General features: G+C 37.9%; 1 protein-coding gene across 1 annotated transcript in view; it reads right to left on the reverse strand.

Annotated features, from left to right (window-relative positions):
• LOC143935351 (agouti-signaling protein-like) overlaps positions 1 to 24,500 on the reverse strand; it is a 205,136-nt gene extending 180,636 nt beyond the window's left edge. Inside the window, exon 1 of the mRNA XM_077459158.1 lies at positions 24,343 to 24,500. The gene's annotated coding sequence lies outside the window, so the exon portion shown is untranslated. The remainder of the gene's footprint in view (positions 1 to 24,342) is intronic.
• Between the last annotated feature and the right edge of the window lie 2,827 nt (positions 24,501 to 27,327).

Raw genomic sequence — 27,327 nt, forward strand, 5'->3', positions numbered from 1 at the left:
AGAAGAACTGAAGAGGGGGACAAGACCCCCGAAGTCGGAAGAAGGGCGACGGCGAGGAAGAAAGCCGGGCTCCTCCGCTAGTAAAAGAGCTACAAGAAGATAGCGGAGGAGTCCGGCGAAAAGACCCCCGAAGATGGAAGACCCCCGGAGCTGTGCAATAAACTATTGTAACCCTTGTGTGTTGTGTTTTTTTTGTACTTTATTTTACAGGTGAATGGGTAGGGGTACATTGTACCCCATACTCATTCACATAGGGTGGGGGGCCGGTATCCGGGGGCCCCCTTATTAAAGGGGGCTCCCGGATTCCGATAAGCCCCCCGCCCGCAGAACCCGACAACCAACGGCCAGGGTTGTCGGGAAGAGGCCCTTGTCCTCATCAACATGGGGACAAGGTGCTTTGGGGTGGGGGGGCCGCGCGGCCCCCCTTCCCCAAGGCACCCCCCATGTTGAGGGCACGCGGCCTGGTACAGCTCAGGAGGGGGGGGGGGGGGGCGCTCGCTCGCCCCCCCCCTTTCCTGGCCGGCCGGGTAGCGTGCTCGGACAAGTGTCTGATGTGGACCTGGGGGGACCCCCACGCCGATTTTTTTAGGCGTTGGGGTTCCCCTTTAAGTCCATACCAGGCGGCGGGGCCAGCGACGTATTCCTTCGCGGGCCCCATCTACCTGGAGACGCGCTCGAAATGAGCGGACTTTCCTCCGCGTGTGTGGGCGAGTCCGTTCATTTCAAAAGTACGGCGGATAGTACGGCGGACTTAGTACTCCGTATTAGTCCGCTGAAAAAGTGCCGTGTGTGGGCAAGTAGCCCGTTCGGAAAGTCCGACGGACAGTCTGGCGGGAAGTCTGCCAGACTAAGTACGTCGGACAGACGGCTACGTGTGTACGCGGCTTTAGACATACATCTAAAAGGACACAACATACAGGGATATGGACACTGATAAACATACACCTTTACAGGTTGAATTGGATGGATTATTGTCTTTTTACAGCCTTAACGACTATGTAACTATGTAGCACACGCTGTGATAACTGGGGTGGTGGCTAGCTCAGCCCCTCAAGGCACCTATCAGTTTATTGAGGAGGGAGGGGTCCATTTTAATAGACACTGTCACTTTGCTCTGAGGGGCAAAGGTACAATGTTTCTTTAAAGCCAGACACAGCCATGCTAGCAGCATTTTCAGAAAGAGACCACGAATGGCAGTCTACATGTTTTTGTCATGCCAGGTTCCCTTCAAATAGGACAGGTAATTGAGTGTACCTGACCATAGTAACTAAAAGAGCACTCTAATGCATTTCCCTGGGCAGGCCTCAGTAATCAAGCCAATGCCTATTAGCCCAATTCTTCAGCTGTCCCTAGGCTGTAGCTTATTTAGGCTATAGCATCCTGGTCTCAATTATAGCTCTGTAAAGGAAATCGAACAAAAAAGAAGATGCATTCCATATGCCTTTTCCATCATGTTGCAAGGAGGCTTTTAACACCGCAGAACTTAAAGCCTCGCTTATTTTTATTTTGTCCATGGTTGTAAGCTTAAACTTTTCAGGGAGCACATGGAAGTTCTAAAAAGTGTCCATAAAAACAAGATCTTTTAAAAAAAAAAGTTTGACGTTTTGAAGGGAATGTATAGTCTCCTCATTTTTTTTCTACATTTTTTTTAAAGATCAGTTTGATGTAAGTAGTCTTAGTAACATGTGGTATTGTTTTTCAAAAAGCTTGTTTCTATGTAAAGTTTGTAAATATCATATATATATATATATATATATATATATATATATATATATATATATATACATACACACAGTATCTCACAAAAGTGAGTACATCCCTCCCATTTTTGTATTATTTTATTATATATTTTCATGTGACAACACTGAAGAAATTACACTTTGCTGAAATGCATGAATCTATTGGTGATAGAAAGGGGGGCTGCGCCCTTATGGACGCACCGCCACTGATGCAGTCGATGCTCTGCTGTTTCTGGGAGATACTAGTTTCTGCTGTAACCCTGATAGAGACCTTTGGTTCCTTCTCGGGTTTCAGCATAAACTAGGATAAATCCGTATTGATCCCACTAGATGAGATGTCTCCAATCCTACCACAGAAGGTAAATCAGATTAGAATAGCTAAGTCTTTTAAGTATCTCGGTATCTGGGTTTCCTTTAAAACCAAGGAATATTTGAATCCGATTTTGAAGCCACTTTTAGATAAATTTAGGACGGAGAGTAGAATATTACCTTTATTGCTGGTGGGACGTGCAAATTTGATTAAAATGTTCTGGGGCCCTCAGTTAATTTATATTCTACAGAATTCTGTGGATTCCTCTTAAATGGTTTAAAAAAATAGATTCCCTGTTCCGTATCATATTATGGAAGGGTAACATTCCTGGAAATTAAGTTTTCTACATTACAAAAACAACAAATTTGTTAATTCGGAAATAATAGAATTAACGAAAACTCAGATTCTTCCAAAAATGAAAATTAGAAATTGTAAAAATTAAAAATTCGTAAATTCAGAAAATTCAGAAATTTTTAAATTTGTAAATTCGAAATGACAAAATTCGTAAATTAGAAAATCCAAAAATAAGAATGAAAACCAGAAAATTCAAAAGAACAAAAATCTGAAAATAAGAACAAAAATCTGAAAATTTGAAATTCCAAAATAACTAATGAATAATAATAACTATTACTAACTATTACGTTACAAATTATCTGAAATAATAATAATGCCACATCTAAACAAATGGAACATAACTATAATAATAAAAAATTATAATAATTTATTGTTACGTTCCATTTGTTTAGATGCGGCATTATTATTATTTCAGGTAATTTGGATAATAATAGCCAAATTTGAAAGGAAATTCCAATACCTATAACCTAATACAGGGGCAGGCATCCTCAGCCCTCCAGCTGTGGTGAAACTACAAGTCCCATGAGACATTGCAAGACCCTGACAATCACAGGCATTACTATTATTATTATTATTATATAGGATTTATATAGCGCCGACAGTTTACGCAGCGCTTTACAACATTCGGGCAGACATTACAATACAATTCAATACAGGGGGAATACAGTACAGGCATGATTCCTAGAGGCAGAGGGATTTGTATTTTCACCACAGCTGGAGTGCCGAGGTTGCTTACCCTTGACTTAATAGTTTGTTATTATTAGTTAGGTTTTATTTTGGATTTTCAAATTTACGAAATTTCAAATTTTCGCATTTTCTGTGGAAGTTGTACCTATAGGTAAGTCTAGAATAAGGTTTACCTATAGGTACTGTAAATATCTCCTAAATGTACACTGTTTAGGAGATATCTACTGTGTTTTGCGTCGATGATGTCAATGGCGCATGCGCTGTGAAGAAACACCCCCGTGCTGTTTCTTCACGAGTGAGTGCCATGACTGGCGGCCCCTGCGCCCATGTGGCTCTGGCCAATCATAGAGTCGGAGTCCGCGGCCTCGGAAGGAAGAGGGGTGAACATGGATGCAGGGACGGTGCGGGCTTCGTTTGCATGTAAGTGTCACATAATGTCACATAATCTGCTAGTATACGATGCTAGTATGCTTTTACTTTGCAGAGGCGAAGAAAGGAAGTAAAACCCATCAGGGTTTACTTCCTCATTAAGGAGTGCTAAACTCAGCTAAAAGACACAGTGGGAATGCTTTACTAAAGTAACAGTGACTGTTCACTTTGCACTGGGCTTGTTGAAGAATATACCAAAAAGTCAGTCCAAAGCTGATCATACATGGATCAAAATTTGTCCAGCTGGTCAGCAGGGACCTGCTGAATTTCAATCTATGTATAGGCCAGCTGGTTGTACATAAGTCGACCTATCAATTAACTTGTGTACAACCAGCCTGTGGGGTTTTCGTGGAACGATTAGTGGCGCAGGCTAAAGCCAGCAACACTGATTAATGTATTGTGCTGTTGGGGAAAACTCCCCACTGGCAGAATAAATAGCTCAACGAGGGTGAATCAGATTTGATGTGGATGGGGGGAATCAGTTCATATTTTTTCATTCAACCAGCTGGTTGAAGGGAAAAACATGTATGGCCTGTTGTCTTTGAACACCAATTTCTTAAAAGCTTTGTACAGAAAAGGTAAGCTTTGTTTACCTCAATCAACCAATCATGGGCTAGCATAATCCTTTTTTTTTATTTCTCTGGCACGTGATTGTATATTTAGAGTTTACCTTATTTACTAACATTCACATAGCATAATACTCACTTTAAAGCTCAACTCAAAAATGTGAAATTATTGCTTGCAGTGGGGCTTCGCTCGCCTAGTTTAGGGAAGGGGAAAAGATCTTACATGAACTTAAAACTTACCTGATCCTCTGCTCCCCTAGCAGATGAAGCTCCCCATTGCCCCAGTGGTGGACTGTCCCTCAGCTTCATCAAGTCTAATTGACCTTGCTTTGGTCCTAATAGCATAAGGACCATAGAATGCTGAAGCGTAGACTTAAAAAGTGTTTTGGACTTATATGGGAAATTAACCCCTGCAGTATGGGCACAGTTCCACTGCAAGGGATAATTTTTGGGCTTTATAAAAAAAAGCGATCAGTTTCTATTCCTTTAGTAAATCAATCTTATTGTCTTTTGTATACACGAGGGAGTAAAACAAACCTGAGTGCAGATAGGACACCCTTTAATAAATAAAATGGAGACAAATTGCACTTACAAATATTAGAGCATGTAACTAAGAAATTTAACTCCTATCGGATGTCAGGTCACTGAACAGATGCAAAGACTTGACTTCTGAAAAGCCGGTAAAAGGAGAGGTGGTATGCAGAGATGGAAACAGCTGTGAATAACTCTGAACAAACCAGGAGTGAAACTGCCAAAACTCTTCTACACTTCTTGCCTAAATGAAGGGGCAAAGCCCCGAAATATGGAGGTGAATAAACTTTTATTCAAGTTGCAAACACTTCTGGATGAGTTTTGGTAGTTTCACTACTGGTTTGTTCAGAGTCATTTACAGCTATTTCCATTATTGCATAGTGTCTACTTTTGCCGGCTTCCCAGAACTCATAATCATAATCTTCGTACAAATGTTCTCCTCCAAAAATCTTTACATGTATGGCCAGCATTAGGATTGGCAGGCTTCAATATATTACATTTTTGTTGGTTTTTTGGTTTAGATATGCTTTAAAGTTCCACCACACCCCCCGCCCCCCAAAAGAATGAAAAGTCAGTAGCTACAAATACTGTAGCTGCTGATTTTTACTGTTAGGGTATTTACCTGTCCAGGCATCCAGTGGTGTCCTCACTTGGGCCAGTTCTTAAATCGGCTCTTGGGTGCTGAAGCCACAATCTTGACTAAGGCAAACTGGCTGTAAAGTCGCAATCTACTGCGCATTCGTGAACCATGCAATGGGCGGTTGTGGGGTAGAAGGAGGAGGGGGAAAACTTTTGGCTCACTTTGCCGCAGCGAACTGAGCCGGAGGTGGGAGTACTTTTTGGAACCAGTTACCCGCTTCCATCCAAAAGATGCCAAATGTATCAGCGAAGGGAGGGAGGAGGCAGATAAGCAGAGCTTTCACTTTTGGGTGGAGCTCCTCTTTAAGCAATGGTATGGCATAACACATCTAAATATTCTACCCTTCAGGATACATGTATTCTAAATACAGATCCTGGAATTCATAAAAAGAGTTATAGACAGTGTGTCTTTCAGAACCATAGACATAAGCATGGCTGAGGTGTTTTGTTGTGGGATTGGTAGAGCCTGATAGGGAACTCTTAATTCCCCATAATTTCTGCCTTGCCTGTGAGCAGATTTCATAGCTGCTACTGGTCTGAATAGGAGCTATGGAATCTGCCCACTGCCAACTGTTGTTAATCAAAAGAAAGGCGGACCTGATGGGGAACTAGTTTCTCTGTGTTCCTTACACCAACTGATTTGGTCTAAATAACCTTCAGCCACAACTCTGCCCCGAGCTACATCACCAATCTTGTCTCCAAATATCACCCAAATCGTCCCCTCTGCTCTTCTCAAGACCTCCTACTCTCAAGCTCTCTCATCTCCTCCTCCCATGGTCATCTCCAGGATTTCTCCAGAGCCTCTCCTATCCTCTGGAACTCACTACCTCCACTGGTCCGGCTATCCCCTACTCTTGCTACCTTCAGGCGATCCCTGAAAACTCATCTCTTCAGGGAAGCCTATCACGTCTCCAAATAATCTTCTACCACTTCCATCAACTCATTCCCCACAGTTATAACCTTTTGTACCACCTGCCCCACCCTATTAGATTGTAAGCTCTTCTGAGCAGTGTCCTCTTAATCCTCTTGTATTTTATTGTATTGTAACTGCATTATCTCCTTTTATATTGTAAAGCATTGCATAAACTGTTGGCGATATATAAATCCTGTATAATAATAATAATAATAATTACCCCAGTTGTCTCTAAAATAAATGTATGGTATTTACCAGTTGAAAGTGAATAGAAAACAAATAGATAAAATCAGCTCTATAGATCTGAATATAACTTAGATGTTGATCTCAATATGTGCCCCCAATAAGCACTCAGTATTAGTGAAATGTATAAAAAATAAATTGTATATACGTGTATATACGAGAGCTGCGCTATCTTATGTGCAATAATGTACCATATAGACCTCAAAAACCACTGTAAATCGCGTACAATCACTTGTGTTAATGAATCTAAACAGCAATATTAAAATGGAACACAATACAACAAAGCAATTATGTCACAACATTAAGGGGATGATTTGCTAAAGGCAAATAGACTGTGCATTTTGCAATTGCAGTTGCTCCAGAGCTTGGTAAACGAGCAGAAGCTTTGCTGACGTCCATCATCCAATCATGTACAAGGAAAAATGCTATATATTTTTTCATTTTTTCTGCATGTGATTGGGTATTCTTTGCAAAGTGAAGATTTACCTCATTTACACTACTAATCTCTGGAGCGACTACATTTGCAGAATGAAACCTTTATTTTGTTGCCTTTAGTAAATCAACCCCTATGTGTCCATGCATGTAACTTTTTAGTGTTTATAATGAAAATACCATCCACCCACCTGAAAGAAGTGCTCTTCTGTGCTATTCAGCCAGTAAAAAAAAAAAAATTGAAAATCAGAGCTTCAGGCCCACAAGTAGATTTGGGTCCCACCATGGTCTGGGGCTACATGAGTGCTGTCAGCACTCGGGAGCTACAGTTCATTGAGGGAACCATTATTGCCAACATGTACTGTGACATACCGAAGCAGAGTATGATCCCTTTCCCTCTGAGACTGGGCCAGGGCAGTATTCCAACATGATAACGAGGGCAAGGTGTTTAGCATCCACCAGCCCTGTGATGTCGTCATGGAGGAGAGGAAGAGGACTCCAGTGACAACCTGTGAAACTCTGGTAAACTTTAGACATGTGCATTCGTTTTCGTCCGAATGCATTTTCGTCCCAATTTCAGCTATTTTCGTTTTCGTTTTGACAAACGATAACGAAAGCACAAAATCCAAAAAACGAAAGATCCGACATAAATAAATGCTTTATTTTCGTTTTCATTGTTACAACAGTTCGATATAGAATAGGAGATTCGACATGACTCTGACAACAATCTGTGTCTATAGAACCTGTGGTCGAATGTGCTTAACCTTACCTCTATTAGTCCAAGATTATATAGAGAAAATATTCGACAGAGAAACAAGATTTGACAGAGAGAAATGATTCTGCAAGTTACTGTCCTAAAAAGTGTTTGGGGACCTGGGTCCTGCCCCAGGGGACATGTATCAATGCAAAAAAAAGTTTTAAAAACGGCCGTTTTTTCGGGAGCAGTTATTTTAATAATGATTAAAGTGAAACAATAAAAGTGTAATATTCCTTTAAATTTCGTAGGGGTGGTTGTCTATAGTATGCCTGTGAAGGGGCGCATGTTTCCCGTGCTTAGAATTGTCCCTGCACAAAGTGTCATTTATGCAGGAAAAAAAGTCCTTTAAAATCACTCGCAGCTATTATGAATTGTCGGCTCCCGTAATACAGAGAACACTCATTGAAAGTCATTGATAAAAAAATAAATAAATAAATAAATAAAAAAGCGTGGGGGTCCCCCAAATTCAATTACCAGGCCCTTCAGGTCTGGTATGGATATTAAGGGGAACCCTGCCTCAAATTTAAGAAAAAAATTGACGTGGGGTTCCCCCTAAATATCCATAACCAGACCCTTCAGGTCTGGTATGGATATTAAGGGGAACCCCGCATCAAATTTAAAAAAAATTTGACGTGGGGTTCCCCCTAAAAATCCATACCAGACCCTTTATCCGAGCACGCAACCTGGCAGGCCGCAGGAAAAGAGGGGGGGACGAGAGAGCGGCCCCCCCTCCCTCCTGAACCGTACCAGGCCACATGCCCTCAACATTGGGAGGATGCTTTGGGGGTCCATGACCCCTCAAAGCACCTTGTCCCCATGTTGATGAGGACAAGGGCCTCATCCCCACAACCCTGTCCGGTGGTTGTGGAGGTCTGCGGGCGGGGGGCTTATCAGAATCTGGAAGCCCCCTTTAACAAGGGGACCCCCAGATCCCGGCCCCCCCCCCTGTTTGAAATGGTAAGGGGGTACAAAAGTACCCCTACCATTTCACAAAGAAAGTGTAAAAAATGGTTAAATAAGACAAACACACTTTTGAAAAATTCCTTTATTAAAAATAAAAAAATAAAAAAAAGATTCCAGCGGCGGTAATCCACTCTTGCTATCCAGCGACGGACGATCATCTCTCCAGCGATGTCTCATGTCATCCAGCGCAGCGAATCCTCCGTCCTTCTGTCTCCGTGGAGGAGACACTGCAAGGATTCCGGCGGATGACGTTTCTTATATATGGAGGGCGGGGCCACCCGTCACCTGACCCCGCCCCCCTCTGACGCAAGGGGAAACCCGGGGTTCCCTGTGACGTAGGGGTGACCCGCACCCCTCTGATGTAACACAGGCAGGTTTCCGTTACATCAGAGGGGGGCGGGGTCACCCATACGTCACAGGGAACCCCGGGTTTCCCCTTGCGTCAGAGGGGGGCGGGGTCAGGTGACGGGTGGCCCCGCCCTCCGTATATAAGAAACGTCATCCGCCGGAATGCCTGCAGTGTCTCCGTGGAGGAGACAGAAGAAGGATGCTGCGCTGCGCTGGATGACATTAGACATCGCTGGAGAGATGACCGTCCGTCGCTGGATAGCAAGAGTGGATTACCGCCGCTGGAATCTTTTTTTTTATTTTTAATAAAGGAATTTTTAAAAAGTGTGTTTGTTTTATTTAAACATTTTTTACACTTTCTTTGTGAAATGGTAGGGGTACTTTTGTACCCCCTTACCATTTCAAACAGGGGGGGGCCGGGATCTGGGGGTCCCCTTGTTAAAGGGGGCTTCCAGATTCTGATAAGCCCCCCGCCCGCAGACCTCCACAACCACCGGCCAGGGTTGTGGGGATGAGGCCCTTGTCCTCATCAACATGGGGACAAGGTGCTTTGAGGGGTCACGGACCCCCAAAGCATCCTCCCAATGTTGAGGGCATGTGGCCTGGTACGGTTCAGGAGGGAGGGGGGGCCGCTCTCTCGTCCCCCCCTCTTTTCCTGCGGCCTGCCAGGTTGCGTGCTCGGATAAAGGGTCTGGTATGGATTTTTAGGGGGAACCCCACGTCAATTTTTTTTTTAATTTGACGCGGGGTTCCCCTTAATATCGATACCAGACCTGAAGGGTCTGGTTATGGATATTTAGGGGGAACCCCACGTCAAATTTTTTCTTAAATTTGAGGCAGGGTTCTCCTTAATATCCATACCAGACCTGAAGGGCCTGGTAATTGAATTTGGGGGACCCCCACGCTTTTTTTTTATTTATTTATTTATTTATTTATTTATCAATGACTTTCAATGAGTGTTCTCTGTATTACGGGAGCCGACAATTCATAATAGCTGCGAGTGATTTTAAAGGACTTTTTTTCCTGCATAAATGACACTTTGTGCAGGGACAATTCTAAGCACGGGAAACATGCGCCCCTTCACAGGCATACTATAGACAACCCCCCCCCTACGAAATTTAAAGGAATATTACACTTTTATTGTTTCACTTTAATCATTATTAAAATCACTGCTCCCGAAAAAAACGGTCGTTTTTAAAACTTTTTTTTGCATTGATACATGTCCCCTGGGGCAGGACCCGGGTCCCCAAACACTTTTTAGGACAGTAACTTGCAAATTAGCCTTTAAAATTAGCACTTTAGATTTTGAACGTTGGAGTCCCATAGACTTTAATAGGGTTCTAAAGTATGCTATATACTAGCTCCGTCGAATCTTCTTTATACATTCGACAGACACCATAAGCCTTCAAAGACAGATTCGACCGTAATTCATGTGGATTTTCGGACGAATGCAATTTTTGAACGAAAAACAAAATAAATAAAAACGAATTTCGGGAGTAACTAAATAAATTAAGTTTTCAGACGAAAACGAAATTCCGAAACGAAATATTTTACTCTGCACATGTCTAGTAAACTCCATGCCCAAGAGAGTTAAGGCAGTGAAGGAAAATAATGGCGGCCACACAAAATATTGAAACTTTGGGCTCAATTTGGACATTTTCACTTAGGGGTGTACTCACTTATGTTGCCAGCGGTTTAGACATTAATATTTACAAAAATATGAAGGGTGTACTCACTTTTGTGAGATACTGTATATATAAATTTATAATTGAATAAAAACATGAATAAAACCCAACTGAGTATTTATGAACTCCTAAAATCAATAGTTCAAAAACAATTTAAATCTATGTCAGTATTTCTTCTTTTGGGGTAAGGGTGTCCAACTCATAGGTTCAATTGGTTTCTCTCTGTGAAACCCCCCTTCTCATATTGGACCTCTTCTGATGTATATCTACTTTACCTGTCTATAACATAAAAAATAAGTAGTTTGAGGTCTGTGTTGTGTGCTAAATGACAATGGTTGGAAAACCTATATGTATTCGTCCGGATACTATTGACATGTTCCCCTATTCTAACCTGAAAATTGCATAGCGTGCTAACATATTGGAGGCCGCACAGACACTCCCATACATATACCACATGAGTAATGTTGCAGGTAATATGTTTTTTTTACCGGATATTGGTTATTTCTAACATTTGACATTGATGGACATTTGAAAACACGATTTCTTCCTCAGTCCTCTATGTGTTCTGCATGGCCTGCATCTCCCACACTTAAAATATTCTTCCTAATCAAAAAAGTAATCATTTTTGGTGGAGGATCAGGGACATTGGACACAATCTTATTTTTAAGTCCTGGGGTTCTCCGATACATGAACTTGGGTTTCTTGGGTAACACTTTCCCTAGAGTAGAATCCTGACATAAAATAGGCCAGTGTCTTTTAATACTTTCTTATTATATTGTGTTAAACAAGGTGATGATGATGGCCAAATCCAAAGATTCTGTTCCTTTTTGTAGCATGATTTCCCTTTCCATGCCACCCACCAACCTCCTAGTACTTTCTAGTTTTTCTCCAAAATATCCTTTTTCAACAAACATATCTATCAAAATGTCAGTCTGTGCCAGATAGTCCACTTCAAAATTGACAAAGGAGCAGTGGGCGGCTCTAAATCATGCTAGCCACACCCTGCTTTCCCACCTCCAACCTGACGTCAGCCCCAGCTACCGGGTGTTCGGTGTCCTGCAGCTACTGGAACCCTGAGCGTCCCGAAACACTGTATACCATCCAGCTGACCTCTCCAGTGAGCGAATGTCTCTGCAACACTACACCTTTCCCTGTGCAGCAAACCTCTCGACCACCTCCATTGAATCCTGTCTTTACTTGTTTGCAGAGTTTAAAGCAATGCAAAAAGCTTTACCATTAAACCCTACCAGGTGTGTTTTATTCAAGCATGCTATGGTTCAACCCTCCTGCTATGTCAGTAATGTGCCCCTGCAGCTTTGAAGGAATGCGTTAGTGACATATACAGTGTAGCTACACAGACATCTGACACCCCACGTAGCCAGGAAAAGTGCTCTACTACTTGCTGGTTTAGTGCTACTGCTTCTGGATCTCCTCATTGCTAATTGGACAGAAGCAATCATGCCAATTTGTTATACCATGACAAGCTAGGGTGACACCGGAAGCTAATTTCCAAACCATAAAATGCATTATGGCAGATTTACTAATTCAATAACAATGTACTCTATCAGTCAGCATTTGCCTTGAGTTTCAATAGCTCAATATGTAGTCTACTAGTGGCAAAGTTACAATATAAAATTGCTCTACTTAGTTATAATTCAGCTGTGATAATCCATCCAGCTCCTTTAAGTTTAGACAAGGGTTAAATAACATGTATATCCAATAGGTGACAGTGCATGTTAATAACATTTTGTTGGACTTAGATCTTAAAATGAGTCAGTGATGCTGAAAAGAAGTTCAAATGTAATGCATTGCCAAAGCCCCGAGTGGGTGCCAAATAACAGGTTGGTGGCTGCATGAAAGATGCAAGTTTAAACAGTAATGCGGGGGACATCACTCCCTTCCACAGCTTTACTTTCAATGCATTTCCATAAGTATCTCCCTTTTTTCACATGAAATACTCTGGAATACTGTGGATATGAATGGTCCCTTTTTTTCACATTTGGCTTCCTTCTTGGAACAATTAACTCTTGGGTAGCTGCGATAAAAAAGATAAAGAAAAGAAACAGCTCTGTATCACAAGTAATCTCTGCAGAGACAATAGAGTCAAGTTTATTAACCCACTGTGATGCAGTCCCCAACATTTTCAACAGAAAACTGCCACCATACCAGTTGACCAGAGCTTTCATTATAAATGCTCCCTGTAGTATGCTTGCTCTTCCTGGTCAGGATTCACAATATTCCTTGAGAAATATAGGTGGACCTATCGAAACGTGTCGGAAGTGATGCTGTGGAATTGAGTGACATTACCCACTGAGTAATTTAAACTTAGATAGGCGTTGTTCACAAAACCACCTACATGTAATTTTGCTACTGACCTGGTTTTCACAGTATATTGCACTCAAACTTCTTTTGGAAATCACTGCCTACTTTTTAGAACTGAGTCCTATGAGATTTTAACTATTGGATGTACATGGTATTTAACGTCTGGCAAAACTTGAAGGAGTCAGATGGCTTACCATAGGAAGGAATCTTCTTAGCTGAATCTTTAAGCTATACGGATTTATTCACAATTATAAGTAAGTAGAGCTATTTTATGTTGTATCTTTGCCAATATTTGACAATGGATAGACTTATTTATATGCAAGATAAGCATTGACTAATACAGTGGTTTTGTTTCTTATACTAGATTAGTGGAGGATTGACTTCATTCAGTTATGCTGTTGTTGGCTATATTATTTTTATCTTCTAAATTGAGCCAAAATAAGCAGTTTGTATATTTCTTTACCTTTTCGTGCTCCCAATTTGGGTTTTATAGCAAACCTATTGACATATGGAAACAAAGGGCAAATTGAATAAATTTTAAGACCCACCTGATGGTGCCCTCTTATAATTATGACTAAAAAAGTATAATGCCTGGTTTAGGGACATTAGAGAAATATATATTGCAAGAAACAAGGAATTTATGGAACGTATTAACATTGGAGAAATATTTACAGTGTAATCCAGTCCTTATAGGGCTAAAGTACGAAAGAAATGATCTTTTGACTTAGTTGATGACATTATTAAAAAAAAAGTGGGGCTCTTTACTTTATGGGTTCTCTCTACATGTAGAAACAAATGTGAGATTGGGGCCAGGAAGGCACAATTGTAAACTAATGAGAAAATTAAATCCATTCTTAAAAGATTACAACCCTTCATGAAAACTATATGAATATAGAAATAAACATTTACAACACAGGTTACATCTATTGGAAAAATGATTATTGATTATAAAAAGAAGAGATTCCGGAGAGACAGAGTCCCCATTATAGAATGAACAGAATTTCAACCAGAGATGGTGGTAGAGCAGAGGGATAATGGAGGGGTATAAATGATACAGAAATACAAAACAGATTAGAAGTGGAAACATTGATAAGCCCTTATCATTCTGAAGGCAAAGTTTACTCCAAACATCATAAAAAAATATAAAGTCACCAAGCACCCGGGAGGAAATAAAGATATAAATAAAAATAATGGGTGGTTCAATAAATATGTGGTTCTACAAAATGTATTTTAGCTTCTGTCAAAACTTTCTGAACCAAATAAAGGAACTAATGTTCAAATGAGATCTAGTAATCAGGTTAAATTTACCCATTTTTAAATTCAGTAAAAAGGTGAAAAAGTCCAGGGGGTGTAGTAGACCACATAAGCTTGTACAACCAATAGATACAGCCTAGATTTTCAATTCAAGCCCACTCATTCTTAACGAACATGAAATCTCCCTTCTGATCAAGGGTCTCATGTTTACACCTACTTGTAAAAAAGTACATTGGAGACATTCATTAATTTAAAACGCTTTACAAAGAAACTGTGTTAAAATCTTTTCTGAAAGAAAAAAAGTAACATGCAGAGAGCAAAATCCAATTTCCTGCAAATACACTCAGTGTTAGCATTGGTAATGTAGGATCTTAAAATTAATAATGAATAGAAAGATAGAGAACTGCTTTAATCATCAAGAGATTCATACAGATCAACTGTACTAATAATTAAACCTGCTGACAAAAATGGGTAGGGGGAGGGGGAGTGGTAACAATGCCAATATATAGGTACAGAAATTGTACAGAAGTACAATTTGGAGACCTGTATACCTATATAAAACTAAAACAAGATCCCACTGCTGAATTTCAGAATCATTTAAGATCACTTTTATAGAACAGTTTGATGTCAGGCATTTTTAGTTAAATGTAAAACAGGTAGGCAAGATGTTTGAAACTAAATTAATAACAATATATTTAATAATTGGACATCCATGGATACTAGTATTTTATTTCTTGGCAAAAATGCGTAAAGACCCATGAAACCATAAGTGCATCCTATTTAGTAACTGATAGGATCTCTATTTTCAGCTTATCCCAATAAGTGCATATACTTTTACAAGCTCAAGTACAAATTCCCCCTATTTAAGAGGCTCAAAACACATCCTAGATTTACTGAAGGCAATCAGACCGGTCATGATGGTAGGCAGCTCTCTGCATATTGGTATTTCACTTGATAACGTATGTGTTTTGATTAACTGAAGACTTGGGAGAGCAGATTCTTTACAGATTGACTTGATTTGATTTAGTTTACTATTACTATTTTGGTGTCGGAAAATATTTTTTCCTTTAACTTATCGGGACTACAATGGGAATTAATTTTGCATCCAGCTTTGCAAACTTATATATTGCAGCTTGTAATCTAGGTTTCTTTTGCAGAACCGGAAGCTAGGCTCATAGCTTGTGGAAAAGGTATATGGACATTACGTTTTTTATTTGGTGTGGGTCCAAGGATGCATTTGATCAATTTATAGTGTCATAGTAATAGAGAAGATTATAATCAAAAGTTTTACACTGTCAGCAAAGAAAGAGTTTATTTTATGGACTACTTTTCATTGAAAATAATCATATTTTGAATAGGTCTTTAAAAAAACAAAACAAGTTGATTGTAATATCTATATTCTTAGCATCCTTTGCAATCTAAAATGATTTATGAACACCCCCAACGATCAATTCATGCATCTAAAACACAATTTCAGTCAATTTATATATTTTAGGGGGCAGCAAATCAGTAGAAAAGGGATAGAAGAAAAGGCTTTATAGATGGAAGTATAAAAATTAGGACAAGGGATAGATTACTAGAAGATAGGAGCGTGTGAATGATCTGGGAAATAAATGAGATTTTGTTACAATTGCATCTTGTGAGATGAATCATTTCCAAACCCTGGAATGTACTTAAAGTTGATAGAATCCTGTCATCAAAACTTTCACAGAGACAGTTATATTTAAAAAGCAAATCATTTGGGACTTGAAATCTTACTCTGTCTTCCACCTGAACAATAGATGCAATTTCCAGTCCTAAATTCTTAAAGTTGGGACTTAACATTTATTGAGTTATTTAAACTCAAGATGAGCACTGACTGATTTTTAGTATTGCAGAATGGACGAGGATTGGTCTTTTTCAGTTACGCCACTACTGAATATATTATTTTTAACTTCTCACCAAATATTAGGCTGGTGAACCTCAGTACAAATCATATCAAGTTACAGTGTTGATTACCTCTAAAATCTTCCAATTTGAACACATGAATGAGGTTATTAAACATATAAACCTTTGAGACTAATATACTTGAATATAAATATCCCTTTTATTTGTCATCAATCACTTGTCCTAAAACAAGAAAGTGCCATCTCACTTTCATATCAAGAAAAAAAAAAATAGCTATCCTGATTATACTTATATGTTTACCTGTATATATTTCAAATACAGGTAAGTCTTTATTAACAATTATAATAAATTCTAAATATATGAGACATGTTTTTTTTAAACTCTTATACACACGGTCAGACTTTCTGATGGGAAATGTTGGATGTGAGCTTGTTGTCTGAAAGTCTGACCGTGTGTATGCTCCATCGGACATTTGTTGTCGGAATTTCTGCCAACCGTTGTTGGCTAGCAGGTTCTCAGATTTTCCGCCAACAAAACTTTCTTGTTGGACTTTCTAATCGTGTGTACACAAGACCGTCCCACAAAAGTTCACGCATGCTCGGAATCAAGTACGAGCCGAAGTGCTCAGTCTTGTAAAACTAGCCTTCATAATGACATGACTATTGAACCTCCTTTTTTTTGGCTCGTCGTACGTCTTGTATGTCAGCACATTCGTAATTGTTGGCCAACATTTGTTTGACCATGTGTATGCAAGACAAGTTGGTGCCAACAACCTTCAAACAAAAATCCACAGTTTTGTTGTCGGAAAGTCTGATCGTGTGTACGGGGCACTGCAGTAAGTAGTAGATATACAGATTATTTTACAAATGAAACAGTAAACATATATATATATATATATATATATATATATATATATATATATATATATATATATATATATATATATATATATATATATAGCCCTTTATAGCTGACGGAAGCATTACATGGACTTCCCAGTCATGTGGCTATTATGATTGGCTGTCCCAGTGATCACGTGACTGGTAGTCTGTCCCATCAAGTGCTGTTCCACTTTAAAGTGTTACTAAACCCAGGAGCTTGCATTCAATATATCTGGTCTCCCTCAGTACACAGAACATGAAAACACAAATATTTTAGTAAATATAAACTGCTAAATACCTTTTCTCATCAGCAGTATATAACAGTTCTATGACTTCTATCAGTGGCCGGCAGAGTAATGGCTAAAGCTTGTAGGAGGAGTTTTCATTCTCCCTTGATTGTCCTATGAGGCTGCATGACTCCTGGCCCTCTGTCCGGACAGTGCTGATTTGCCCTGTGCCAATCACACGCACCCCCCCCCCCCCCCAAAAAAAAACTCTCTTGCAATACACACTAAACTGAGCATGTGCAGGGTGCCCCTAAGGCTCTGAATGATCAGGTGTTGGATTGTGGACCATGGAATGAGGGGAGGATCAGAGAAGACAGGATCAAACAGCTATTTTACAGCTGGAATAACCTCTTCCACAGTTTTATTGTTGTTGGTTTAGTAGCACTTTAAAGGGGTTGTAAATATTCCTGGCAGTGACCGCCACCCCCCCCAGCCTCCCCGTTTTACTTACCTGAGCCCTGGAACTTGACCCGGCAGGGATGCGCTGTCTCTCTGCCCAGGGTTCTTGGCTCTTGATTGGATAGATTGATAGCAGCCATTGGCTCCTGCTGCTGTCAATCAAATACAGTGACGTGAGTGACGGTGGCTATGGAGGCTTAATGCTGGACTCGGGAGCACGCCCGCAAGGTAACCCTCTCGGAGACCGCTTCTCCTAGGGGGTTATCTGATGTGGGGAGGAGCCGTGAGAGTCGCCAGGGGACCCCAGAAGATGAGGTTCGGGGCCACTCTGTGTAAAACGAGCTGCACAGTGAAGGTAAGTATGACATGTTTGTTATTTTAAAAAAAACAACCCTTATGCCGCACACACACGACCAGACTTACAGACTAGGTCCGGCGGAATCAGTCCGTTGGACAATCCGATCGTGTGTGGGCTAATCCAATCGTTTTTCGTTAAAAAAATCAGACGGACCTAGAAATAGAACATGTTTCAAATCTGTCTGATGGACTCAATTCCTATCGGGAAAACCATTAGTCTCTATGCTGGTTCAACTGACTAAATATGACGCAAGGGAAGCTACTGGTTATTGAATTTCCTTTTTTAGTCCCATCTTATGTCATCACGTTCAAAATGAACAGACTTTCTAACGGATTTGGTCCGGTCGTGTGTGGCCAAGTCCGTTCATTCGGGAAAGTCAGTTGGAACTCTGCCGAAAGTCCGTCAGGAAGACCATCGGACCAAGTCTGCCAGAAAATCCAGTCATGTGTACGCGGCATTACAATCACTTTAAGTAATTATATGCTTTTAAAGTTTCTTTTTTCTTTTTTTTTACTTAACATAATAATCTGCTAATCCTATTTTTGGACACACCAGCAGTAACAGTATGAATTTACTGTACAGTTGACTGAAGCATATTCACTTCAGAACAAAGGTTGTTGCCATCACCACTTCTGAGATCTGACAACCAGGAAAAAATACTATAAGGATATTCTGAATCCTATAGGAAAATATACCAGTGACTTCTAAATTCGAAATACACTACTCCATAAATGGCATTAATGTTTGAAATAAGAAAAATTTAACAATTATTTATCTTGTCAGCAGTCATAAATAGACTAATGCCGCGTACACACGACCGGACTTTTCGAGGGACAAGGTCCAACAGACTTTCGACGGAGTTCTGACGGAGTTCTGACAGAGTTCTGACGGACTTTCCGAATGAACGGACTTGGCCACACACAATCACACCAAAGTCCGACGGATTTGAACGTGATGACGTACGACTGGACTAGAATAAGGAAGTTCATAGCCAGTAGCCAATAGCTGCCCTCTCGTCGGTTTTTGTCCGTCGGACTAGCATACACACGAGAGGATTTCTCGGTAGGAACTGGGTCCGGCAGAGTTTTTGAAAATTTGAAACATGTTCCATTTCTAAAGTCTGTCAGACTTTTGCAAATCAAAAGTCCGCTGCAGCCCACACACGATCGAATGGTCTGCCGGAATTGTTCCGTCGGACTTTTGATGTTGAAAAGTCTGGTCGTGTGTACGCGGCATTAGTCTTTAAATAGAATAATTGCTTACATGGCTTACAGCAGTGACAGTTTAATCCAGATGATATTTAGAAATTAAAGATAAAATTCTTTCCTTTGTCCTGGAAATTTTGATACATGTTGAGTCATAATTAATTTAGGGCCGTGTCACGTAGGAAGTATCACATTGCATCTTTCTTATTTTCTTAATAATATATGACATTCTAGTTTTAGATGAAAAATGAGACAAGATCCTTGAAGGATGTCTGTGGGGAAATTTTTGGAGTGATTTACTAAAATAATAAGCTTTGCACTTGCCCATTTATTTTGTTAGACGGTTGATATGCTTAATACAAATTTCAGATATAGAATTCTCCAAATGTGATTGGATGCTTAAACACAGCCAAGGTTTTCTTCAACAATCCCTTTCACTCGTGATTGAGCAAAACATCAAAGATTGTTATTGGGTTTTGGAAGCAATATTAAAAAAAGACTTCAAGTATGGTGGTAAAAATAAAAAGGCAAACTTCAAATGATGACCAGATTAAAAAGGTATTTCTCTTTTCTTTCCTTCAACATTTTTATAATACAGTAAACAGATTTTTAGGATTTATTCAGATTTTTACTTAAGTGAAATAACAAACTTTTCTGCATTATTAACTTGTAAAATAATACCACTGGTTTATGTGAATTTTCTACAATAGTCTTAAAAAAATACAAATAATACATTTATAGCATAATTAATATTTATTTTATAAATATAAACCATGTATCCAAAGCTATATCAAAGTTCCAGAACTGGTTAAGTGTTTTATTACTTAAAGAGTAATACCTAAACTATGTTATATTGATCACTGGCAATCATATATTTATCCCTTCTGTTATTCTTAATATTCTCTCATCTATAAAACAAATATTTCCTGTTTATTGATTGTAAAAATGCAGAACAACTTTAAAGTATGTATAATTACGATTACATGAAATTTTTAATTAAATGGCAAAGAGTATAATTTAAAGTAATATTGTGCAATAAAAATAAACTAAAAACAAAAGCTCTGCTTTGGACGAGTGTAGTAATATATCAGAAAATATTACAACAGCTATTACAAGTATCTCAACACAGCATTTATTATTATAGCCTATAACATATCTCACATAAAAGCTGCCAATCTATGACTTCAGGACTGCATGCCAGTTCTGACATAACAATGCTTGAAATGGTTCAGTTTCAATACCCCAGAACTACTGTGTGGCCTAAGTGTCAGAAAATGACAGCTAGCTTAAAAAGCTTATCACACCGGTATTTTGCATTGATCAAATTCCCTTTAATCGGTTTTAGATAAATGTTAAAACTAAATAATTATTATATTTTTTATTATATTATTATTATTATAATTATTTTTGCAAATTATTTTCCTCTTTCAATTATTTTTATTAAATTGTTATATACATAAAACACATAAAAACATTCCATTTCAATAAATTTCAGAACCATACAAGTATATATAGGCATATATATATAGCATACATAATATACAAAACATAAAATACAATCAACACAAACATGGATCTATCTCCTAATATACTCCATCATGTTAAAGATATCTCACCGTCTCCCACCATCCAGCCCCCCCCCCCCACAAAAAAAGGGGGGGGGCTACTAAGCCACTGTGTTATTATCCTTGTTAAGTTTGTAAAACTTGCAAAACTTTGTGACACTCCTTATTTCCGTGAATTTTTATTACCACCTATTGAAGGTTCCTCCTTAAAAGTGCCTGTTTCTGTGAACAGAAAGAACCCCCCCCCCCCTGATAGTACCCTCACCCACCATTTATAATGTGTACTTCTCTCAGTGACTTCTTTCTTACAAAAATAAACTGTGTTTTTTCCAAAACCCTTTTTATTTAATTTATAAAGAGGAGACATTCTCGATTTTTTTATTCCCATGGAAAATTCCTCCAATAATTACTGTGTTTCATTAATAAAACTAAAAAACAAAAACAAATTATTTTAACATCAATTTTAATTTTGTAGCAACCAGGTAAACACAAGTTATATATTTTGTTAAATAGATTGTTGATTATGAATGAGTCCAGTTGTATTAATCAGCACCACATCTGAAAACGATGTCGAAAAAAAATATTTCGACAAGCATAGGGATTTTATAGGTGTTGAATCCTTCTCACAAAATGAAATGGCACATACACTTACATTATTTAAAAAAGTATACATTTTATTACAAATTCTTTAAAAAATGAGAGTACCCCAATTACTCTTTTTTAAAGAATTTGTAATACAATGTATATATTTTTTTTTAAATAATGTACTGTAAGTGTATGTGCCAATTCATTCTGTGAGAAGGATTCAATGACTTCAATATTTTGTTAAATACATTTAATATTACTGTTTTAAGGGGAAAAAACTGTTTAAATATCTGCATTTTTCATTACAAAATAGGGGTCTTCTTTTACATTTGGTATGCTAAAGCATTTGAAAGCAATTAGCAGCCTGTCAACGTATAGTTAAAAGCAAGCTGAGCTAAAAGAAATATGAAGGTTGCCATTGCTGACCTTCTTCTGAAAATGCTAGTTCCCACTGGATACTTTACAAGTCACTGACCTGGATTAAGCACACAGCATGAGAAACCACTCAGAACACTTCCCCCTCCTCATCTCTTTATCATAGAGGGTTGGGGTTCTGCAGTCCTCAGACAAAATGTGTAAAATGTGCAGCACACAAAGGTATCAACTAGACTTGTGTATGATGGAAAATTTTGTTTAGTTTTGTTTTCATGCATAAAATACATTATTTAGTTCTTTTATATTCGTTATATTACGTTAATTCAGTTTCGGATAAATTGTTATTTCTGTAGCGCATAGATATTCATTAGAACGAATCATTTTGTTTTATTGTTTAATTGTTTCATTTTCAGATAATCTGTTATTTACGTATGTATATTTATTCGTGATAACGGTTCGTAATTCGAAAAGTCGCTTGACTTACTCCGTTTGATCTATTCCATGCCAGTAATTCAGCCCCCAACACAAAACGAATCAACTGACTGGACTAGAAAACAGTAACTCTCGAGCATCTGGAATAACGAACGAATTTGAATTTAATAGACTATTCATTCGTTATAATTTACGGACGTATCAATTCCTTTCCACTTGCTCAGTTGCTCACTAATAGAATAAAAACAAATCAATATAATTAATTCAGATCATTTATTATGCCATTACGGGTTGACCTGCTGTTTCATTAGACCTTTAATGAATTAACAAATCATGCCATTTCCGTTACATTTCCTTTTATATTCGTTGAAATTCCTTATTTTTTTCTTCGGACGTTTGAATGCATCCGAATGTCTGAAGGATTCAAATTTCAGCTTAATTTCTATTTGTTTTTAAACGAATTGCCATGCCTAGTATCAACTCATGATATTCCTGGCAGGATCAACAGGTATTTTTTTCAATTACCGAACAGATATAACAGAACTCTTTCAGTACTATATATAACAGATCAGGGGAGCAAAAAAAGATTACATACATTTTAATAATAAAAAAAAAAATGTTGTCATGCCTTGAAAAGGACAATTGTCATGCCTAAATTATTTCTCGGGACAAAAATATTTGCCCCTAAAGCTGGTTATTTATAGGCTGACTAGATGTGTTGCTCTTGGTAACATATTTAAATTGCTAAATTATCGAAGAGGCACTGTGCAAAAAACAAAACAAAAAAAAAACACGTCAGTGCACTGATTAGACAGAGTAACATGTTTTCACTAACATAACACAAAATACACTGAGGGTGCTGTCAGGTTTAATCATTCTGAGCATGCAGAGCAGTGGTGATCTTTGTTACCACTGCTGTTCCTACTCTGCTAATTTCTAGAAAAGTGCTGCAGATTTAAACAAAACATGCCAAAAGTCTGATTGCATGGCAATAGTTGCTTGGATTGTAACAATAAAAAGAAAAAGAAATAGGATCCCCAAACCATTTAAAATAATAAATTAAGCATGACCTTGTTTAACTTTTTCTTTTGTTCAAAGTTACAATTTAGCTGTTGTAGTTTACTGATTGGCTACCACAATTAAAAACACTTTCAAATGAAATCATAAAAATTCTGTAGAGTCTACTCTACAAATAAATTATTTTTGTCTTGTATGTGACAAATCAGTTTAAAGCAACAAATTGGATTGTTTGTTAATTCTAGCTATTTTTTTTTTAAATAGTGTAAATTCTTTATATATATATATATATTTGGTTATATTGTGGTTTGTCTCGAGTTTAATTCATAATATTAACAACTGCAATATTTGTTTTAATTTTTTTTTTTATCTATTTGGTTGTATTTGTTGTTTGTCTCGAGTTTAATTCATAGTCTTAACAACTACAATATATGTTTACATTTTTTTTATCTATTTGGTTGTATTTGTGGTTTATCTCAAGTTTAATTCATACCATTAACAACTACAATATTTGTTTGAATTTTTTTTTATCTATTTGGTTGTATTTGTGGTTTGTCTCTAGTTTATTTTATAGTATTAACAACTGCAAAATTTGTTTTAAAATATTAATTTGATCTATTTGGTTGTATTTGTGGTTTGTCTCAAATTTATTTTATAGTATTAACAACTGCAATATTTGCTTTAATTTGCACAAACTATTAACTGCTGGACACGGATTAACAAAATAGAAAACTTTTTTTTTTTTTGCAGGTTTATTTTCTTGTAATGTGTTTGCCACAAACTGCATTCTATGTAGGGAAAAAACGTTATAGCTTCTTAAAAAAAAAAAAAAACTCAATTAATTTCCAAAGCTTTGCTAAGCAGACTCTAAATAGAATAAAAATAAATAAATAAATGTTTAAATTGACAGTACTGCACAAGCATTTTCAGCACAACCTAAATAATGGTAAAAACATGTCAGAATACTTCAAAGGCTCTTTCAAAACCAATATTTAATTTATAATGATTCAATACATGGAAAATGTGCAGGTTGGTTGAATTGAAAACCATTATTCATATAAAAAGACTTACGTAAACTTAATTCAATATATTTTTTTTTAAAGATAAACAATTAATTTATCATCTTAAAAAAAAAAATCCAGCTTTGCCACAAACAAGAAGAATTTATTTCACACTTACCTGATATTTAGTATGCAGTTAGGCATGGCTAGAACTGCTTTCTCCTTTTGTGAAATGTAATCCTATAGGACAGAGACCCAACAATCCAGCAAGAGCTGTATATATAGACTGTATCTTTAGCAAATAAAAATAATTAAGATGAAACAAGTCTTTCTCTGGGCCCCTTTGTCTCTTCAAATGAGATATGATATGTATGAGCAAAGGGCATGTCAACATGGTTGAGGATTTGATTGAAAATTGTAGAGTCCCCTAAAGCTTTTTTTTTCCAGGATGTTTTACCTTCTCATTGTACAAATATGCCTCAAGACAGATGTATATGTATGTGTGTATCTATCTCTCTATTTATCTATCTATATATATCTATCTATATATATATATATATATATATATATATATATATATATATATATATATATATATATATACACACACACAAATAAATTAATCATTGCAAAGGTTTTTTTTGGGGGGGTTTTTTTTGTTTGTTTTTTGGTTTACCTACAGAAACAGGCAATGTTCATTTATAACTTGCTTTGAAAACCCTCCAAATATTTGTTTTTGGAAATGTAACTCTGTAGGTATGGTACAGTTTCTGGAATAAAACCTATTTATTGGCTTTGAGTTTTGTAGGAATAATAAAATGATTGGAATTTGGTTCTGAAAAGATGAAAAAAGTATTTGAAGTATATTTTGTTATTGTACATATGTCGTTTAATAGTTATTCAAATTAAACTTATATTATATATGCTATTGTCCCTCTGACTCTACAAAGATTTTAGGTATCTATGTTGCTCCATTCCTCCTCTTATTATCCCGTTTCTTATTACTCTGCCCATGCTGATTCTATATTAATCTTTTTGATCTCCAAGTTTTTATGTATTTCCGTTTTAGTTGCTTTTGTGAAATGAAGAATACATATGCTGGCTATACATAGGCTATACTCTAACATTATTTAAGGTCCAAAAATTGGGCATTAAAAATATTTGACATGACATTATTTTCTAGATTCACAGACTTCTGCTCGAAAAGAAGGGAGACCACTTGTAAAGCATCATATGGTCACTGATGGGTGACCATAGAAAAAAATAAATGTGGGGGGGCACATAATTAATTTTGGGGAGGTTTTGTATCTCATGATGTTAACTGGAAAGTATTTTGGGGGTTGGACATCAGTTTTATTCAATAACAAAAGCAAGATGGTCTGCTTTAAAAAGACTGTAGTTCTCCAATAAAAGACATTGTGGGGTGGAGAGTACAAATCCGGTGCAGCTGTGTATGGTAGCCAATCAGCTTCTAACTTCAGCTTGTTCAAAAAAAACCTGAAAGCTGGTTTCTATGCAGAGCTGCACCAGATATTGCACTCCAGTTTTAGTAAATCAACCCCTATAAGTATCTAAATTATCAGGGTCCTGGGTGTAATCCTTGACTCTGACCTCTCCTTCAGCCCCCATATCCAATCACTGGCTAAATCCTGCCGCCTTAACCTTCGCAACATCTCCAGAATTCGACCCTTCCTGACTAATGACACCACAAAGCAACTTATTCATACCTATAACTTCATAACTTCATTCATAACATCGCCCTATCTACATCACTAACCTCATCTGCAGATATCACCCAAATCGTCCCCTCCACTCCTCCCAGGACCTCCTGCTCTCTAGCTCCTTTGTTACCTTTTGCCATGCTCACCTTCAAGACTTCTCCAGAGCCTCTCCCATCCTCTGGAACTCCCTGCCCCAGTATATCCGATCAGCCCCTACCCTGGCCACCTTTAGGAGATCCCTGAAAACTCATATATTCATGGAAGCCTATCCCACACCCACCTAACTGTCCCCGAGCTACCCCCCATCAAATCATTCTCTGCAGCTATTACCTTTTTGTACCACCCCCTATAAAATGTAAGCTCTACAAGCAGGGCCCTCCTGTACCTTTTTTATTGAACTGTACTGCAATTGTGTTGTCCGCCTATACATTGTAAAGCTCTGCGTAAACTGTTGGCGCTATATAAATCATGTCTAATAATAATAATAATAATAATAATCTACCAAAAAAAACACTTATTATCAGTGCAAGAGGTTAGTGTAAATAGTTTACAGGAGAATGTATTTTTTAATTTTTTTTTAATTGACATAATATAACTAAGTACTAACATTAATAGGTAAAGTTGATCCATGGAAAATCTGATTGCCACTTAGGGGGATCAGGAAGGACTTTTTTTTCCCTGCTATAGCAAATTGGATCATGCTTTGTTGTTGTTTTTTTTTGCCTTTCTCCGGATCAGGGGGCATTTGATTTAAATCAAGTCAATTTAAATTAGGATTTAAATCACTAGTAAAAAGGCTTGATTTAAGTCAACTCAATTTAAATCATAATTTTTAAAGAGCAACTCCTCTGACCCACTGTTGACTCGCCAACAGTCCCATTCACTTTAATGGGACAGCTGGTGATGCGGCAGTGACACAACAAGGTGAGGGACGTGGTGGCAGCAGGTGAGTGGACGCCCGCTAACAGTTGCTGCCATAAAGGATCTGAAATGATAGGTTCACTTTAACCACTTAAGGACCGTGCCTCTTTCTAAGATTTGTTGTTTACAAGTTAAAAACTGTGTTTTTAGCTAGAAATTTACTTAGAACCCCCAAACATTATATATATATTTTCTAACGCCGTAGAGAATAAAATGGCATTGTTGTTTCTGTCACACCGTATTTGCGCAACGGTCTCACAAGCGCACTTTTTTTGAAAAAAATACACTTTTTTTAAATTAAAAATTAAGACAACAGTAAAGTTAGTCTAAATTGATACCCAACATGTCACACTTCAAAATTGCGCCCGCTCGTGGAATGGCGACAAACTTTTACCCTTAAAAATCTCCATAGGCAATGCTTAAACATTTTTACAGGTTGCGTGTTTTGAGTTACAGGGGAGGTCTAGGGCTAGAATTATTGCGCTCGCTCTACCGATCACGGCAATACCTCACATATGTAG

This window comes from Lithobates pipiens, unplaced genomic scaffold (assembly GCF_037356315.1).
Source record: "Lithobates pipiens isolate NorthernLeopardFrog02 unplaced genomic scaffold, aLitPip1_a1.2 Scaffold_28, whole genome shotgun sequence".
In the NCBI taxonomy this organism is placed as follows: Eukaryota; Metazoa; Chordata; class Amphibia; order Anura; family Ranidae; genus Lithobates; species Lithobates pipiens.